The 12,766-nt window shown below is 50.6% G+C and overlaps 8 non-coding genes and 1 pseudogene across 8 annotated transcripts; all 9 read left to right on the plus strand.

The window, feature by feature from the left end:
* Positions 1–4,421: 4,421 nt before the first annotated feature.
* On the plus strand, positions 4,422–4,623 carry LOC142961340 (U2 spliceosomal RNA; annotated as a pseudogene).
* A 287-nt stretch (positions 4,624–4,910) lies between these two features.
* Positions 4,911–5,074, plus strand: LOC142961111 (U1 spliceosomal RNA). Its single transcript, XR_012956575.1, has one exon. It is a non-coding gene; the product is annotated as a U1 spliceosomal RNA (small nuclear RNA).
* Positions 5,075–5,278: 204 nt separating this feature from the next.
* Positions 5,279–5,395, plus strand: LOC142961371 (U5 spliceosomal RNA). Its single transcript, XR_012956787.1, has one exon. It is a non-coding gene; the product is annotated as a U5 spliceosomal RNA (small nuclear RNA).
* Positions 5,396–10,601: 5,206 nt separating this feature from the next.
* LOC142961352 (U2 spliceosomal RNA) lies at positions 10,602–10,791 on the plus strand. Its single transcript, XR_012956777.1, has one exon. It is a non-coding gene; the product is annotated as a U2 spliceosomal RNA (small nuclear RNA).
* A 287-nt stretch (positions 10,792–11,078) lies between these two features.
* LOC142961113 (U1 spliceosomal RNA) lies at positions 11,079–11,242 on the plus strand. The gene has a single exon (XR_012956576.1). It is a non-coding gene; the product is annotated as a U1 spliceosomal RNA (small nuclear RNA).
* Positions 11,243–11,446: 204 nt separating this feature from the next.
* LOC142961381 (U5 spliceosomal RNA) lies at positions 11,447–11,563 on the plus strand. The gene has a single exon (XR_012956796.1). It is a non-coding gene; the product is annotated as a U5 spliceosomal RNA (small nuclear RNA).
* Positions 11,564–11,726: 163 nt separating this feature from the next.
* Positions 11,727–11,917, plus strand: LOC142961252 (U2 spliceosomal RNA). Its single transcript, XR_012956702.1, has one exon. It is a non-coding gene; the product is annotated as a U2 spliceosomal RNA (small nuclear RNA).
* Positions 11,918–12,196: 279 nt separating this feature from the next.
* LOC142961114 (U1 spliceosomal RNA) lies at positions 12,197–12,360 on the plus strand. Its single transcript, XR_012956577.1, has one exon. It is a non-coding gene; the product is annotated as a U1 spliceosomal RNA (small nuclear RNA).
* Positions 12,361–12,564: 204 nt separating this feature from the next.
* Positions 12,565–12,681, plus strand: LOC142961382 (U5 spliceosomal RNA). Its single transcript, XR_012956797.1, has one exon. It is a non-coding gene; the product is annotated as a U5 spliceosomal RNA (small nuclear RNA).
* The last annotated feature ends 85 nt before the right edge of the window (positions 12,682–12,766 follow it).

Here is a 12,766-nt window from a genome sequence, read left to right on the forward strand (position 1 = left end):
GTATCTATTTTACCCACGGCAACCTGCTTTCTGCAGGAAGTGCAGACAGTCAGGACATTCAGAGGCAGGCTGTGGGGAAACAAGATGCCGTTTCTGTGGGCAAGCAGGGCATTCCGCCAAGGACTGCACAGTGCCAAGGACGTGCCATGGATGCGGTGGAACTGACCACCTGTACCGAGGTTGTCCTGGCCGCAAGAAAACTTTTGCGGAGGCTGCCAAACCGACTGAGGCTGGCGAGCCGAGTAGGGGAGCCACACAGAATGACGGGGAGAGGACGGTACAGGAGGGCTCCGGAGCTGACGCGTTGGGGAGTAAAGGGGAGGCAGCGCCCCGGGATGAGGGCACCGCCGGAACAGACGGAATGGCCAAGGCATCCACAGACATTATGGACGAGTTTCCTGTCCTCACTTCCGATCCTGCTCCCTCCAAATCAAAGCAAGGGGCACGGAAAGGGTCGCAGGCATTCGGAACAGGACTCTCGACAGAGCTTGGAGAGAGTGGGGAGGGGGTACGGAGCAAAAAGTCAAAGGGGGGACAGACCAACAAGGGTGGGATTGAGGGGGGGAGGGGAGGGGGAACAGGTCAGCATAAGAGAGCCGCTGATAAAGTGGAGGAAGGAGGGGCCCAGGAGCAGAAGGATGGGGATACGGGTCAAGAGGTGGGAGGGGAGATGGGTGAGCAGTCATTGGGAGAAGCAGCTGCCATACTAACAGACGGTTTAGGCCTGAGCTTCGATCTTCCCCCAGGCCTGCTCATGCTGTCGTCCCCCTTAGGGGAGGACGCTTATGAGGGGCTTAACAGACCAACAACGTCGCCAAACGCAGTGCCGTTTTCCTGGGCTGACGAGATGGATAAAGAGAATGTATACCTTTAGGGTAGTGGGAACCAGCAATAGGAATCTTTATTTAAGATGCACAATGGGTTTTTTTAAGGTTCTCACTATAAACGCAAGGGGAATGAGGGACCCAGTTAAAAGAAGGGTTGTTTTTAATTTTGTGGAGTCGCACCAGGTTGCCTTTTGTTTTTTGCAGGAGGTACATTTACGGGATGGGGGGGACGTGGGGATTTTTTCGAGGGAGTGGACAAAAGGGGACTCAGTTTGGAGCGTAGGGGGGGTCCACTCTACTGGGGTTGGGATTTTATTTGGGTTTCAAGAGATCAAGGTGGAGTCTTCCTTTGTTATTGTCCAGGGGAGGATAATGGGCGCAGACATCACATGGGGGACAGTCAAGCTTAGGGTTATTGTGGTCTATGGAGCACAAACTCCAACAGAAAGGCAAGAGATGGCTGGTCAATTGGAGCCGCACCTGGCCACCAGTAGGCAGGTAGTGATAGGGGGTGATTTTAATGTTGAGTTGGGCAAGGGGGGAGATACCAGCGATGGGTTTATTTCCAACCTCATGGCTAAACATGGCCTGGTAGATGGGGCGAGGGAGGTCAGGCCACAGGTAACAGGTCCCACATGGCGCAACTCTAGGGGCATCGTTAAATGTTTGGATTATGTTTTTCTTTCCAAGTCTTTCAGGCTATTGGCAGGCAGACTGCTCCCTGTGTTCTTCTCAGATCATGACGGGCTGCTATTGGAAGTGCACTCAGATGTGCCAGTGTTTGGAACTGGGTACTGGCACCTTAACGTCAGCATCCTGGAGGAGGAGGTTTTCAACCAACATTTCCGTTCATTTTTCAAAGGCCTGGAAGGACTAAGGTCATTGTGTTCCGGAGTAATTGAGTGGTGGGAGGTTGCTAAAAAGCGGATACAATTTTTTTGTTTAAAGTATTGTAAAAGGAAGGCGAGTATGGCGAGGAGGGAGGTGTTTCGCCTTCAGCACCTTCTCGAACGTGAGTACGCCGGGGGAAACTGGGGCGGCATTATAAATCAGCAGGCTTGTGACTCCCTTAAAGCACAGCTTAGGGACGTATATGAGGGTAAGGCCAGGGCATACCTGTTGCGATCACGTGAAACATTCCGTGAGGAGTTCGAGACGTGTTCCGCTGCTTTCTTCAGCTCAGTACGGGCTGATAGGGCAAAACAGGTAGTGACCGGGTTAATGGACAAGCAGGGCAGGGTGGTGTCAGAAGGGGTAGAGATGGTGCAGGCTGCCACGGACTACTATCGCACAAGGTTTAGGGAGAAAGACATAGAGGTAGGAGGAGGAGAGGTATTCCTGGATTTTCTGACCCAGCGGGTGCCGAAGGATATAGTACAGGCTTTGGAGGCCCCGCTCACCCTAATAGAGATTGAGTGGGCCCTCCAGAGAATGAAGAGGCGGAAGGTGCCTGGCATCGATGGGCTCCCAGCAGAGTTTTATCTCAAGTTCTGGGATGTACTTGGGCCGGTAGTGTTGGAGGTGTTGTCCGCAATACTCCGCACAGGTACAATGGGAGGTTCTGCGGCCACCGGAGTTATCTCACTTCTTTATAAGAAGGGGGATCGTGCCGACCTAGGGAACTGGCGACCACTGACCATGCTGTGTGTTGACTACAAACTCCTGGCAAAGGTCCTAGCGGATCGTCTAGGCATAGCACTTCCTCATGTGGTCCATGTGGACCAAACATGTGGGGTAGCGGGGCGCTCAGTGAGATGGAATCTACAGCTCATTCGGGACGCTGTCGCGTGGGCGGAAGACCGGCACCTGCCACTGATGGTGGTCGGTCTCGACCAGGCAAAAGCGTTTGACAGGGTTCATTGGGGTTTTATGTTTAGAGTTTTGCAGAGGTTAGGCTTCAGTCAGGCTTTTATGGGATGGTTACGCATATTGTACACAGGTGTAGGGAGCATGGTTTCAGTTAACGGCCACCTAGGAGACATTTTTAGTTTGCACTCAGGGGTAAGACAGGGGTGTCCGCTTTCACCACTGCTTTACATCCTTTACATGGAGCCCCTGGCGGCAGCCATTCGGGCTGATCCGGGTGTGAGAGGTTTCCTGCTACCTGGCAGTGGGGGCTTACGAGTTAAACTGTCTCAGTACGCAGATGACACCACACTGCTGCTGGACACCGACACATGCCTTCTTCGAGCCTTGGAAATTTTCCAGAGCTTTGGTAAGGTGGCTAGTGCTAAACTTAATTGTGCCAAGTCTTCTGTGAAGTTCTTTGGGCGCTGGAAAGAAAGGACGGAGGTACCAGGGGGGCTGACGCTCTGCACGGGACCGCTGAAGGTACTAGGGGTCAGCTTTGAGACAGCCCATAGTGCCACGGCCAACTGGACTAGGCGCTTTATGGCAGTCCAGAAGAAGTTTGCTCTCTGGAAGAGCAGGGGCCTGACTTTGATAGGGAAAGTACTGGTTCTGAAGGTAGATATTATGCCATCTCTTGTGTACTTGGCATACATATACCCAATGCCAGTCAGTATGAGGAGACCTATTATGCGCCTCGTGTTCACTTTCTTGTGGGGAGGGAGATATGAGTATGTGGCGAGGGCCCGCATGCTGGCAGGGATTGAAGCAGGGGGAAGAGATGTCCCACACCTCCCGTTGAAGCTAGACTGCATATTTGTTTCTTTTTTGTGGAGGGAGATGTCAACTCCAGTCGTACACCCATCAGGACACTTCCTGCGGCTCTATTTTTCCTATCAGGCCAGGCGTGTATTGGTCTGGAACAATTTAGGGCCCCGGGTGGAGCAACAGCCATGGCATTACCAGTACGCAGCCAGGTGGCTGCGGGCCCATCCCGAGGCCTCAGAAACCAGTGTCAGACTGAACCACAAATTCCTTTATAAAGTTGTCAGACAGAGAGTGATCGCACCGGCAGTGGTTGGGATCCCGAAGAGTATTTGGAAGGGGATACAGCCACGGGGGCTGGACAATGGTCTCAAAGATCTCAATTGGCTATGCCTTCACAAATGTCTGCCAGTGCGAGATGTAATGTACCGGCATAGTTTAGCAAGATCCCCTGTGTGCCCGAGGGAAGGCTGTATGGGGGAAGAAACTGTCAGGCATGTCATGTGGGACTGTCCCTTTGCTAGTATTGTGTGGAGTAGAGCAGCGACATGGCTGGGGAGGTTAGACCCTGGGTTTAAATTGACATGGACTAGGGTGGTAGAAGGGGGAGGTTTGGGGAGTAAACATTTCCTTACGTGGCTAATTATAAGCCTGGTTAAGAGGAGTTTGTGGGTGGCTAGGCAAGACCTGGTGGGAAAAAACAGGGAAAGTCGCTTGGAGGGGGTGTTAAAGAGAGTGGAATTAGATATAAAGGGGAGGATTGAACGGGACATCAGGAAGTGGGGGAAGCATGCTGCCTTGGAAAGGTGGAAAGGAGGTTTTGGGTGGGGATGGTGAATCCTGAAGACATTGCATAAGTGTATTTTGTGTTTTTTTGTGTATTGACAAATGCTGGTTACTGACATGTAACTGTGAAATATAATTAAGTTGCATGATGCAAAACATGTGAAGTTTGTATGTTTGAAATTGTATGATTTGTGTACAGAATTTTGATAATAAAAAAAAAAAAAGAAAAAAAAAAAAAAAAAAATCTGTTCTTATCAGTTTAATATCTGATATGTCCTCTATATGAGGATAACGTATTAAGCAGATTTTTAGCATCGGGAGATGAAAAAGGGGCTTGCTCCGTTCACTCCACGCATTGACCCGGTATTGCAGCATTGCCGGGAACGGTGCACTCCTCAAATGCCTTGTGGACAACCAAACACCAATCCAAATGGATCAGTCTGTTGATTAGCTTCACACTTTAATGAACGACGAGGATCTCATTCGCTGTCTGTCTTCAAGGCTGGGGCTTGTGTCAAACAAAGGCCTTGTTTATTCCTTACTGACGCCCCTCGTGGAACATCGCTGTGCTCCCAGCCTGAGCTTAATGCTAAAGGGCTGCACTCTGGGATTATGCCATCTGGGAACCGTCATCCGGAGTACTGCATCTGGGAATGCCGCCCCTGTCTCTGTCTCTTCCAACTCATACTTACCTGGCAGGGGAGATACCATGATCAAGAAGGTGGTTCACCCAGGGCGAGGCCCAGCCATTGCACTCCGGTTGTTCTGACCACTGCGAATTCCCCAAATGTGGGAATCTCGACTGCATAATTTCTGGTAGTGGGGGACTGCGTTCGCGCTCTCCCCTGATTGTTTTGTTGAAAAGAATATCAAGTGATTTGTACTTTTGATTGGAGGGGAGGAAATAGTACTATGGAGAATATTGCCCTCTTTAAGATGTGGGAATGGGTGTGGCTTCAGATTTGGAACAGGGCACGTGAACTCAGGCTTACCATGAGCGTTTTGACTTGGGCAACTAGGGACTTTGGCTGTTCTTGACAATGTTGCTGTACTTACTTTGGTTTCTCTTCATAACGCACAAGTCTTTCGCCTTTTACTAAAGACTTCCGTGGAGAGGAATACCAATGAGTTCAACTTATTTTTAGCAGGCTTTGCCATTTGGCTGAGCCTTGTACAGTTGTGAAAAGAAAGAAAGCTGTCCTTAACGAGACCACGGTGCTTGACCATGGAGTGCTTGGATGTGTGCCAAAGCAGCAGCCACTGCTATGTCCCTTGGAAAGAACTGCACCATGACAAGGGTGAAACGTGTCAGGAGGGTGACTCAGGAAGCAAACAGTTGGGGCTCATCGCTTCTCGGCCTTTTGGCTAAGATCAAGTGGTGTTGCGGAAAAATACAGCACAGAGAGAGCTAACAACGAGACAGCAATGGCCGCAAGGGGCCAAAAAGAGCAGTCGATCCCAAGGGTCGGGCTGAGACACACGCTACGATTCCAGGCAACCACGGAAGACTACAAACTGCAGTCCAGAGAGTTCTTTGGCAGGCAAGTCATAATTGGGCAGCTACAACTGAAGGTGGAGGAGGTGCACTGCATCCAGTGGAACCAGCAGGAGAAGGCGTTCGACGTTACACTGAGGACCGAGGAGATCTACCGGAGTGTGGCTGAAATTTGCCGAGCAGAGGCAGGGGTAAGGCCGCTAGCCGGCTACAGAGTACTGAACCTGGACAGACCTAATTTCAGAACAATAACTGTGCATATGTACAACCCCTTTGTTAATGACTCAGCACTAGCTGCATTCCTGGGGCAGTATGGAGAGGTGGTGACGGCTGCAAGGCATATAAAGGACACCCTGGGGTTTTGGACTGGACGGCGCCAGTTCCAGGTACTGCTGTATCATGACGCAGAAGGTCCAGGAGGCCTGAAACATCCACCTGCCTTCTTCAGCCTTGGTGGAGATCGTGGGTATCTATTTTACCCACGGCAACCTGCTTTCTGCAGGAAGTGCAGACAGTCAGGACATTCAGAGGCAGGCTGTGGGGAAACAAGATGCCGTTTCTGTGGGCAAGCAGGGCATTCCGCCAAGGACTGCACAGAGCCAAGGACGTGCCATGGATGCGGTGGAACTGACCACCTGTACCGAGGTTGTCCTGGCCGCAAGAAAACTTTTGCGGAGGCTGCCAAACCGACTGAGGCTGGCGAGCCGAGTAGGGGAGCCACACAGAATGACGGGGAGAGGACGGTACAGGAGGGCTCCGGAGCTGACGCGTTGGGGAGTAAAGGGGAGGCAGCGCCCCGGGATGAGGGCACCGCCGGAACAGACGGAATGGCCAAGGCATCCACAGACATTATGGACGAGTTTCCTGTCCTCACTTCCGATCCTGCTCCCTCCAAATCAAAGCAAGGGGCACGGAAAGGGTCGCAGGCATTCGGAACAGGACTCTCGACAGAGCTTGGAGAGAGTGGGGAGGGGGTACGGAGCAAAAAGTCAAAGGGGGGACAGACCAACAAGGGTGGGATTGAGGGGGGGAGGGGAGGGGGAACAGGTCAGCATAAGAGAGCCGCTGATAAAGTGGAGGAAGGAGGGGCCCAGGAGCAGAAGGATGGGGATACGGGTCAAGAGGTGGGAGGGGAGATGGGTGAGCAGTCATTGGGAGAAGCAGCTGCCATACTAACAGACGGTTTAGGCCTGAGCTTCGATCTTCCCCCAGGCCTGCTCATGCTGTCGTCCCCCTTAGGGGAGGACGCTTATGAGGGGCTTAACAGACCAACAACGTCGCCAAACGCAGTGCCGTTTTCCTGGGCTGACGAGATGGATAAAGAGAATGTATACCTTTAGGGTAGTGGGAACCAGCAATAGGAATCTTTATTTAAGATGCACAATGGGTTTTTTTAAGGTTCTCACTATAAACGCAAGGGGAATGAGGGACCCAGTTAAAAGAAGGGTTGTTTTTAATTTTGTGGAGTCGCACCAGGTTGCCTTTTGTTTTTTGCAGGAGGTACATTTACGGGATGGGGGGGACGTGGGGATTTTTTCGAGGGAGTGGACAAAAGGGGACTCAGTTTGGAGCGTAGGGGGGGTCCACTCTACTGGGGTTGGGATTTTATTTGGGTTTCAAGAGATCAAGGTGGAGTCTTCCTTTGTTATTGTCCAGGGGAGGATAATGGGCGCAGACATCACATGGGGGACAGTCAAGCTTAGGGTTATTGTGGTCTATGGAGCACAAACTCCAACAGAAAGGCAAGAGATGGCTGGTCAATTGGAGCCGCACCTGGCCACCAGTAGGCAGGTAGTGATAGGGGGTGATTTTAATGTTGAGTTGGGCAAGGGGGGAGATACCAGCGATGGGTTTATTTCCAACCTCATGGCTAAACATGGCCTGGTAGATGGGGCGAGGGAGGTCAGGCCACAGGTCCCACATGGCGCAACTCTAGGGGCATCGTTAAATGTTTGGATTATGTTTTTCTTTCCAAGTCTTTCAGGCTATTGGCAGGCAGACTGCTCCCTGTGTTCTTCTCAGATCATGACGGGCTGCTATTGGAAGTGCACTCAGATGTGCCAGTGTTTGGAACTGGGTACTGGCACCTTAACGTCAGCATCCTGGAGGAGGAGGTTTTCAACCAACATTTCCGTTCATTTTTCAAAGGCCTGGAAGGACTAAGGTCATTGTGTTCCGGAGTAATTGAGTGGTGGGAGGTTGCTAAAAAGCGGATACAATTTTTTTGTTTAAAGTATTGTAAAAGGAAGGCGAGTATGGCGAGGAGGGAGGTGTTTCGCCTTCAGCACCTTCTCGAACGTGAGTACGCCGGGGGAAACTGGGGCGGCATTATAAATCAGCAGGCTTGTGACTCCCTTAAAGCACAGCTTAGGGACGTATATGAGGGTAAGGCCAGGGCATACCTGTTGCGATCACGTGAAACATTCCGTGAGGAGTTCGAGACGTGTTCCGCTGCTTTCTTCAGCTCAGTACGGGCTGATAGGGCAAAACAGGTAGTGACCGGGTTAATGGACAAGCAGGGCAGGGTGGTGTCAGAAGGGGTAGAGATGGTGCAGGCTGCCACGGACTACTATCGCACAAGGTTTAGGGAGAAAGACATAGAGGTAGGAGGAGGAGAGGTATTCCTGGATTTTCTGACCCAGCGGGTGCCGAAGGATATAGTACAGGCTTTGGAGGCCCCGCTCACCCTAATAGAGATTGAGTGGGCCCTCCAGAGAATGAAGAGGCGGAAGGTGCCTGGCATCGATGGGCTCCCAGCAGAGTTTTATCTCAAGTTCTGGGATGTACTTGGGCCGGTAGTGTTGGAGGTGTTGTCCGCAATACTCCGCACAGGTACAATGGGAGGTTCTGCGGCCACCGGAGTTATCTCACTTCTTTATAAGAAGGGGGATCGTGCCGACCTAGGGAACTGGCGACCACTGACCATGCTGTGTGTTGACTACAAACTCCTGGCAAAGGTCCTAGCGGATCGTCTAGGCATAGCACTTCCTCATGTGGTCCATGTGGACCAAACATGTGGGGTAGCGGGGCGCTCAGTGAGATGGAATCTACAGCTCATTCGGGACGCTGTCGCGTGGGCGGAAGACCGGCACCTGCCACTGATGGTGGTTGGTCTCGACCAGGCAAAAGCGTTTGACAGGGTTCATTGGGGTTTTATGTTTAGAGTTTTGCAGAGGTTAGGCTTCAGTCAGGCTTTTATGGGATGGTTACGCATATTGTACACAGGTGTAGGGAGCATGGTTTCAGTTAACGGCCACCTAGGAGACATTTTTAGTTTGCACTCAGGGGTAAGACAGGGGTGTCCGCTTTCACCACTGCTTTACATCCTTTACATGGAGCCCCTGGCGGCAGCCATTCGGGCTGATCCGGGTGTGAGAGGTTTCCTGCTACCTGGCAGTGGGGGCTTACGAGTTAAACTGTCTCAGTACGCAGATGACACCACACTGCTGCTGGACACCGACACATGCCTTCTTCGAGCCTTGGAAATTTTCCAGAGCTTTGGTAAGGTGGCTAGTGCTAAACTTAATTGTGCCAAGTCTTCTGTGAAGTTCTTTGGGCGCTGGAAAGAAAGGACGGAGGTACCAGGGGGGCTGACGCTCTGCACGGGACCGCTGAAGGTACTAGGGGTCAGCTTTGAGACAGCCCATAGTGCCACGGCCAACTGGACTAGGCGCTTTATGGCAGTCCAGAAGAAGTTTGCTCTCTGGAAGAGCAGGGGCCTGACTTTGATAGGGAAAGTACTGGTTCTGAAGGTAGATATTATGCCATCTCTTGTGTACTTGGCATACATATACCCAATGCCAGTCAGTATGAGGAGACCTATTATGCGCCTCGTGTTCACTTTCTTGTGGGGAGGGAGATATGAGTATGTGGCGAGGGCCCGCATGCTGGCAGGGATTGAAGCAGGGGGAAGAGATGTCCCACACCTCCCGTTGAAGCTAGACTGCATATTTGTTTCTTTTTTGTGGAGGGAGATGTCAACTCCAGTCGTACACCCATCAGGACACTTCCTGCGGCTCTATTTTTCCTATCAGGCCAGGCGTGTATTGGTCTGGAACAATTTAGGGCCCCGGGTGGAGCAACAGCCATGGCATTACCAGTACGCAGCCAGGTGGCTGCGGGCCCATCCCGAGGCCTCAGAAACCAGTGTCAGACTGAACCACAAATTCCTTTATAAAGTTGTCAGACAGAGAGTGATCGCACCGGCAGTGGTTGGGATCCCGAAGAGTATTTGGAAGGGGATACAGCCACGGGGGCTGGACAATGGTCTCAAAGATCTCAATTGGCTATGCCTTCACAAATGTCTGCCAGTGCGAGATGTAATGTACCGGCATAGTTTAGCAAGATCCCCTGTGTGCCCGAGGGAAGGCTGTATGGGGGAAGAAACTGTCAGGCATGTCATGTGGGACTGTCCCTTTGCTAGTATTGTGTGGAGTAGAGCAGCGACATGGCTGGGGAGGTTAGACCCTGGGTTTAAATTGACATGGACTAGGGTGGTAGAAGGGGGAGGTTTGGGGAGTAAACATTTCCTTACGTGGCTAATTATAAGCCTGGTTAAGAGGAGTTTGTGGGTGGCTAGGCAAGACCTGGTGGGAAAAAACAGGGAAAGTCGCTTGGAGGGGGTGTTAAAGAGAGTGGAATTAGATATAAAGGGGAGGATTGAACGGGACATCAGGAAGTGGGGGAAGCATGCTGCCTTGGAAAGGTGGAAAGGAGGTTTTGGGTGGGGATGGTGAATCCTGAAGACATTGCATAAGTGTATTTTGTGTTTTTTTGTGTATTGACAAATGCTGGTTACTGACATGTAACTGTGAAATATAATTAAGTTGCATGATGCAAAACATGTGAAGTTTGTATGTTTGAAATTGTATGATTTGTGTACAGAATTTTGATAATAAAAAAAAAAAAAAAAAAAAATCTGTTCTTATCAGTTTAATATCTGATATGTCCTCTATATGAGGATAACGTATTAAGCAGATTTTTAGCATCGGGAGATGAAAAAGGGGCTTGCTCCGTTCACTCCACGCATTGACCCGGTATTGTAGCATTGCCGGGAACGGTGCACTCCTCAAATGCCTTGTGGACAACCAAACACCAATCCAAATGGATCAGTCTGTTGATTAGCTTCACACTTTAATGAACGACGAGGATCTCATTCGCTGTCTGTCTTCAAGGCTGGGGCTTGTGTCAAACAAAGGCCTTGTTTATTCCTTTCTGACGCCCCTCGTGGAACATCGCTGTGCTCCCAGCCTGAGCTTAATGCTAAAGGACTGCACTCTGGGATTATGCCATCTGGGAACCGTCATCCGGAGTACTGCATCTGGGAATGCCGCCCCTGTCTCTGTCTCTTCCAACTCATACTTACCTGGCAGGGGAGATACCATGATCAAGAAGGTGGTTCACCCAGGGCGAGGCCCAGCCATTGCACTCCGGTTGTTCTGACCACTGCGAATTCCCCAAATGTGGGAATCTCGACTGCATAATTTCTGGTAGTGGGGGACTGCGTTCGCGCTCTCCCCTGATTGTTTTGTTGAAAAGAATATCAAGTGATTTGTACTTTTGATTGGAGGGGAGGAAATAGTACTATGGAGAATATTGCCCTCTTTAAGATGTGGGAATGGGTGTGGCTTCAGATTTGGAACAGGGCACGTGAACTCAGGCTTACCATGAGCGTTTTGACTTGGGCAACTAGGGACTTTGGCTGTTCTTGACAATGTTGCTGTACTTACTTTGGTTTCTCTTCATAACGCACAAGTCTTTCGCCTTTTACTAAAGACTTCCGTGGAGAGGAATACCAATGAGTTCAACCTATTTTTAGCAGGCTTTGCCATTTGGCTGAGCCTTGTACAGTTGTGAAAAGAAAGAAAGCTGTCCTTAATGAGACCATGGAGTGCTTGGATGTGTGCCAAAGCAGCAGCCACTGCTATGTCCCTTGGAAAGAACTGCACCATGACAAGGGTGAAACGTGTCAGGAGGGTGACTCAGGAAGCAAACAGTTGGGGCTCATCGCTTCTCGGCCTTTTGGCTAAGATCAAGTGTAGTATCTGTTCTTATCAGTTTAATATCTGATATGTCCTCTATATGAGGATAACGTATTAAGCAGATTTTTAGCATCGGGAGATGAAAAAGGGGCTTGCTCCGTTCACTCCACGCATTGACCCGGTATTGCAGCATTGCCGGGAACGGTGCACTCCTCAAATGCCTTGTGGACACCAATCCAAATGGATCAGTCTGTTGATTAGCTTCACACTTTAATGAACGACGAGGATCTCATTCGCTGTCTGTCTTCAAGGCTGGGGCTTGTGTCAAACAAAGGCCTTGTTTATTCCTTACTGACGCCCCTCGTGGAACATCGCTGTGCTCCCAGCCTGAGCTTAATGCTAAAGGACTGCACTCTGGGATTATGCCATCTGGGAACCGTCATCCGGAGTACTGCATCTGGGAATGCCACCCCTGTCTCTGTCTCTTCCAACTCATACTTACCTGGCAGGGGAGATACCATGATCAAGAAGGTGGTTCACCCAGGGCGAGGCCCAGCCATTGCACTCCGGTTGTTCTGACCACTGCGAATTCCCCAAATGTGGGAATCTCGACTGCATAATTTCTGGTAGTGGGGGACTGCGTTCGCGCTCTCCCCTGATTGTTTTGTTGAAAAGAATATCAAGTGATTTGTACTTTTGATTGGAGGGGAGGAAATAGTACTATGGAGAATATTGCCCTCTTTAAGATGTGGGAATGGGTGTGGCTTCAGATTTGGAACAGGGCACGTGAACTCAGGCTTACCATGAGCGTTTTGACTTGGGCAACTAGGGACTTTGGCTGTTCTTGACAATGTTGCTGTACTTACTTTGGTTTCTCTTCATAACGCACAAGTCTTTCGCCTTTTACTAAAGACTTCCGTGGAGAGGAATACCAATGAGTTCAACCTATTTTTAGCAGGCTTTGCCATTTGGCTGAGCCTTGTACAGTTGTGAAAAGAAAGAAAGCTGTCCTTAATGAGACCACGGTGCTTGACCATGGAGTGCTTGGATGTGTGCCAAAGCAG

This window comes from Anarhichas minor, unplaced genomic scaffold (genome assembly GCF_050575085.1).
Source record: "Anarhichas minor isolate MPS153535 unplaced genomic scaffold, ASM5057508v1 ptg000027l, whole genome shotgun sequence".
NCBI lineage: Eukaryota > Metazoa > Chordata > Actinopteri > Perciformes > Anarhichadidae > Anarhichas > Anarhichas minor.